At 39.2% G+C, this 6,281-nt stretch overlaps 1 long non-coding RNA gene across 1 annotated transcript; it reads right to left on the bottom strand.

Moving 5' to 3' along the window:
• Positions 1–710: 710 nt before the first annotated feature.
• LOC134874479 (uncharacterized) lies at positions 711–5,510 on the bottom strand. Its single transcript, XR_010167067.1, has 3 exons — positions 5,365–5,510; positions 4,999–5,090; positions 711–1,430 (listed from the first exon to the last, which is right to left on the bottom strand). It is a non-coding gene; the product is annotated as an uncharacterized LOC134874479 (long non-coding RNA).
• Between the last annotated feature and the right edge of the window lie 771 nt (positions 5,511–6,281).

The raw sequence follows: 6,281 nt of genomic DNA, 5'->3' as shown, positions 1-6,281 counted from the left end.
CAGCCTTTTCTTTCTAAATTCATGAAAATGTTCAGAGAAATCCTCCATCTTTAGTTTGTGCCGTCCTCAATTTGCACTCCGGTGTCATGAGACATATTATGAATTCAGATGTTAAATTTCATCTACTCAGTAGCTTTTCTTCCGCAGCTATGAAAGGGATGTTTCGGCACAATAAAGCATAATCAATAATACATTGGACAGTCATCCGTGGCTGGAGATTTCAAACACCCTCCTCCCATGGTTGAGCAAGAAGGTGCTGTGCTGTTTGGCAATGCATGTGAGCCCCCTAGTGTGAGGCCCTCTAGTTTCATGTACTTGGAGGAGGATGAAACAACAACAGCAAATAAGAGCTCAAAGCCTCGTTTATAGGCTTTTTTCCAAATACGATACACTGTTTGGCTGTATGTTGTTTAGCAATGAATTCCAATCACTCATTATTAAGCTGAATGCCTGAAGGTTCTTTATTTAGTCTGCAATGGCACACAAACACAAACCCTTTTTTTACATTTTCTAGTTGTTATTTTTCTGAATACAAACCCATATTCCACATTGCATTCACAAAGCATTTGAAAAGCATGTTGAAAATGGCATAAAGGCTTTGGTGTTACACATACAAAATTACCATTAAGGTGACATTTGCCTGAAGGTTTTCATAAGAGAGAGAATTTCCTTCGCTTTAAGGCATGAAAAAAAAAATGAAGGCATGGACTCTATCTGTTGAATAATGTGATATTAAGTAGATGTGACATTTTAAAAGAGGCTTTAAAATCCAAGCATTGATCAAATGCAGGGTGACAAGCATCATAGTTCAGTTAATAGCTTTCTCAAAAGACTTTGCAAAGGTTTGCTTAAAGACCGGGGCTGTGTAATGGCGAGCTGCCACAGATTTCTCTATATCTTTATTTACATGTATAATAAGTCGTCTTCATTAAGCTATTCATTGTCATGTTGGTATTGCAGTGAGCAATGGCCCATCACATTGTACACAAATCATGCTCACCCTAACCTCCAAGGCTCAAAATCATGCATCAATCAATCATGATAAATGGGGTAAACAGTTTGCTCAATAATAGTGAGATTGTGATGCTGATTGTTGTGATTATTCACAGGAGGCGTGAAACATAATCTGGTAGTTGCATAACTGACCTTGGTTTTTCTGTATTTTTCAGTCCATGCATCTTCACGTGTAACTGACAATGTGCCTCTATCAATCCTTTGATTCCCAATCTGCACCGTTTCACGCTTTTGACATGTGTGCAATGCAATTTTCTTACTAGAAATGATGAATCGAGGCATATCCAAGGCTTTGAGAGGCATGTAGGAGTGAGGGATTCAGTTGCTGCTTTATTATCGCAGATATTCTGTCCCAGATGTCCGTTGCTAAGAGGGTTCTTTGTTCTGAGTCGTTGTTATACAACAGACGTCAGCAACTATTGGCAGGTAGACATAAAGATATAATTAAAATCAAGGAGAAAAACAAGCAGGAAAATTAGGCACATGTGTAAGTGAATGCACAGCAAAACACATTTTTTAAATAAATGTATTTGCATCTGAAAGTGATGATGTCTGTCGGACAATATTTGTAATATTTGGGAACAGTAAGGCAAGGCAAGTTTATTTATGTAGCACCTTTCAACACAAGGCAATTTTAAGTGCTTTACAAACATGAAAGACATTAAGAGCGTTAACAAATAGTGCAGTATAAACACATTATAAAAAGGCATTTAAAAGCAAAGATAATGAAATAAACACAACAGGTATAAAATACATGAATAAAAGTCACAGTGCAATGTTAGATCAGAACAGTTCAATTAAAAGCAGCGGCAAAAAGAAATGTGTTCAGCCTGGATTTAAAAGCAGTAAGAGTTGCAGCGGCCCTGCAGGGTTCTGGGAGTTTGTTCCAGATATTTGGAGCATAATAACTGAGCGCTGCTTCTCCTTGTTTGGTTCTAATTCTGGGGACAGAAAGTTGACCCGTTCCAGAAGACCTGAGAGTTCTGGATGGTTCGTAATGTAGCAGGAGATCAGAATGTATTTTGGGCCTAAACCATTCAATGCTTTATAAACCAGCAGCAGAACTTTGAAATCAATTCTTTGACAGACAGGAAGCCAGAGTAAAGACTTCAGAACTGGAGTGATGTGATCCACTCTCTCAGTGTTAGTGAGGACTCGAGCCGCAGCGTTCTGAATCAGCTGCAGCTTTCTAATGGATTTCTTAGTGAGACCTGTAAAGACTCCGTAACGTAACATAAAGTTAGAAGAGAAGATAAACACTTTTTTTCCTGAAACGTCTCATCCTTCTCCAGCAATAAAACCTATTCTTAAAACTTTCTTCATAAAGTACAAATTCAAAGTTGTCTCTCTTCTAGGTCTCTTCAAAAAGACATTAAAAGGGCAAAGTATTTGCACGGAGACTGATAATTATAAACCAATGCATAAGACAAATTAGTGTTCTGCTTGTTTACTATTTATTTTAGAACATTTATTACATTTTTAAAATTCAATACTCTGTTCTAAATGTAGTACTTTGTTAGTGTACCACATTGCTCAGGATGACAGATGATGTTTAAATCAAGTCATTCTACCCACTTCATGCAGGAGTAACTTACAACACCTGCCTTTTTTTGAGACCTTAGAAGTATCCTTGTGAAGTATGTTTGCATGTGTGCGTTCAAGTACTCTAGTCACGCTCAGGGAAATCAGTCCTGGCTTGAACAGCCATTCTGTGGAGGAGTGAAGCGACTCAGGCCTGATCATTAATCATAGTGTGTAAGAAGCTGTTTAGGTGCGTGCATGTACAGTACCTGCATGCAACAGCGTGTGTTTGTGTGTACATGCACTGGGCGGCATTATGTCCTTTCTAGTTTTTTTTCTTCAGTCAGTATAAATGAGTTTAAAAACAGCAAGGTAATTGATGGATTGGACAAAAGGTCAGAATACAAGGGCTTGGTGAGACTGCAAAGGAAAAGGTTGTTTCACCTCTGACTGTCTCTGCTGCTGACATACAAATCAATCACTGTGACTGAATGATAAAAAAGCATGCATGATGAATTTCAGTCTTCCGTATAAGTTTAATGTGGACAGTTTATTATATTTTGTTTAATGATAATTTCATTTTAAGAAGCCAATTGTGACCCTGGAAAAAAATTCAAAGGAGTCTTTTGTGATCAGTGCATGTAAAATTGGAAATTGGCTTAACAAGAGGCGACTTCAAGGTCTGAAAAGTGAAGCCAAAGCGGAAAGGCCTTAAACCTGCGTTCTTTAAAATAGCCAGCAGTTGGCGACACCACCAGTTGAAAAAATAAGTCTGATTGTATAGAAGTATAAGAAAATAACCCTAATCCGGACTTTATTTCTGATTAAACAAATGTTCTAATAAATGTAAGATTCAAATTGCTAGAGTTAAGTCTTTTCCAACACAACATGATATATATTTTGTTAAATACGGTCCCATTTAGAGTAAAATAAACGATAAAACTGCCGATTATTTATGGCGTAGCTACCTTTTGATTGACAAGTTGCTACCACACTGTTGTACTTTTTGCGTCCGTACTTCAATCTTAGAATTTGAACCCTTTCAGAATGTACTTTGATGGGAACAACTTGCTTAGAAGTAACTTGTTCACTGTTCAGATTTATTTTGCTCCACCCTCTACCAACACTTTTCGACCTGATGCTTCAAGAGGGTAGTCTCTCAACCAATGGGTGACGTCACAGTAGTTATGTTCACTTCTATATAGCCTCAAATATTTCAATATGTCTTAAATTAGACAATCAATGTAAAATGTTATGGGGGGTGTTGCTGAAATGTATTTTTTATTTATATGCTTGTTATGTGTTTGAAGGTCCTAGTTCTATGTACCTCTTTTGGCATTGAGACTCTGACCATTTAACTCAATTCCGGTTTGCCACAAGCTGCAAAGTTGGCCAACTGACCACAATTAGTGGCATGTCCAGACCTTCTGCTCTGATTGGTTGGCTGGCAGACCAAACATTTTGTTCTCACTCTATAAAGGCCTAATGAGAGACAAAGAGGACAACAGATGAAGCAGATTGTGTGAGGGAGGGTTGAAATGAGCAGAAACAACCCCTTACTGTGAAATCAACCATCTTTTGAAACTATGAATTTTGGAAAGATATGACCCCTGTCTCCCCGCCAAATGCGGAGTCTGTCGGGCAGGCTTCGCAAATCAGTGAACTCTACCGGCGAGCTGAGTGAGTTCTAATCTCTTCACAGTTTGTCTGGCCAAATGCCGCGATGTGTGTGTGTGTGTTGTCCTAGAGCTGCTGTTGGCTAATGCTGCCCACATCCGTCTCCATCGAGGCCGACCTCCTCTCTGCTTCTTAGGACCACTCCTGGCAGCAGGACTAAGCACTCAGTAGAGAGACATAACAGGCTGCAATTCCCCAACTCCCACCAGGAAAGTCACTCTAAGATTAATGAGGGTTGCAATGTGAGGTGGCAAAATGCTTGGCCATCTAAACTTGAACCAATGGATGCAAGATAATTTCAAGGGATTCAGGTTGTTTTAAAAAATAAAAATGATGATGTTTTCTACCAAGTTGTGTCTAAAAAACACCATTATTTTTTGTTTACCTTTGAACCTTATTGAAGAAACTTCTCTGTGTTCATTTGATTTATATAAAACATAAAAGCCTCTGCCCTATGACACAATTTTTTTTCAGCAGAAACATAAGACAGGGTGGTTTGGGTGAAGAAATAATAAGTTCAATCTGGAATACAATACTGCCACAGATCAGGTCTTGAACCTATCAATTTCCCTTTTCTTTCTTTTTATTCTTATTTCGTATTAAAGCTGCCTCATTAGACGGGGAAAAAACACATTTAATTCTTGTCAGGAAGTCCCCGGGACCGACTTGTCTGTGACAGCAAATGACATAAATAAGCAAGGAGTGGCAGGAGTGAGTGGCTGGGTTGACATTTACTGTGATTAGCGCTTGTAGAAGTGAATGCATTTCTGTCATCCGCTCACTCACCATTTTTATTTCCTTTTCCTCCGCGATCCCTCCGCGATCCCTCACCTTCAAATCTCCCTGCCACATGCAGACATCTGTGACCTTTCGCTTTCCTGTAGGAAATAAATAATAAAAAAGGGGAAATTAATTCAGTAAAGAACACAGGTGCATTACCAAACAGCAGGACTGGGGACTGGGGATGGTGCCAAATGCCACCATTTCTAACATAAATAAAAAAGCGGAGAAAATATTTTTCTCTCATAATGTGAACATTTCTGCCGAGGTGAGCTCAGCTGTGTGATCCTGATAAATGCAATATGAAAACAAACACAAAACTCATAGTGAATGTGTGTTCCTGCACATGTTCATGAGTTTGCAAAGTCCCACCCCTAGCTTGAGGTGCATCTGCAGATTCACGCATACTGCGACCATTTTCGATTCCCTCCAGGCACATCCAGAGTTCCCCTCCATCAGGGGCATAATGGTGCGATCTGTCGACTGATAATGTTGGTGTGATCCGCAGGTCGGTCGGCCCGGCGCCAGAGCAGAACGGCCTCTCTCATGGCCCATTACTGTCTGCTTAATGACCACACTGATGACCTAAACTCTGTGTCAGGCTGTCCTCACTCTGCCTGTTTAAAACAACATTTCACTCTCCTCGCCAAAGTTCACACCAAAATGGAGATTTGATTTAGTTTTTTTTCTGATCTTTGTGGTTAAAAAACGAAAGCATGTTGCAGACGCTGTCATTGTTACTCTTGCCCTTTTTGTTCTAGAGAGACACATCAATTTTAGTTTTCAAGAATCACTTTTTTTACGAGTCAGTTGGGCCTGTTGGAAATACCGGCCTTTTAAACTTTTAATTAAGTCTTTTAAATAATAAAATAAGTGGTTGTACATCCAGATTAACACTTTGTTCTGACTTACACTCGTTAACAGGACATTATTTGTGTGAGTCTTTAAAATCCATCGTAAATCCTGTTTAAAATATGATTTAGTCTTTTTATATGGTGAGATCGCTACTGTATGGATAAAGACTGATAGGGCTTAGGCACAAAACAGCTTGGTTAGGTCTAGGGAAATAATATGGTTTTAGTTTAGTATAAGTACTGTATATGTTAGGGGTTGTTCTACAGCTGCATGAAGGCGTTGTCACCTACATGTAAACATATATCAGTTCTCAGGCTCTCACTTCCTGAATGCTGCCATGGTTTCTCTTGGGAGGACAGTCTTCTTAATCTCCTGATAGATTCTTCCACACATGCTATCACTGCGTGTGTTTCTGCAGGCTTGGCTAACAATTT

The sequence above is a fragment of the Eleginops maclovinus genome, chromosome 13, assembly GCF_036324505.1.
Source record: "Eleginops maclovinus isolate JMC-PN-2008 ecotype Puerto Natales chromosome 13, JC_Emac_rtc_rv5, whole genome shotgun sequence".
NCBI lineage: Eukaryota > Metazoa > Chordata > Actinopteri > Perciformes > Eleginopidae > Eleginops > Eleginops maclovinus.
The sequence above is the reverse complement of the archived record's forward strand: the minus strand, read 5'-3'. Positions and strand labels throughout refer to the sequence as shown.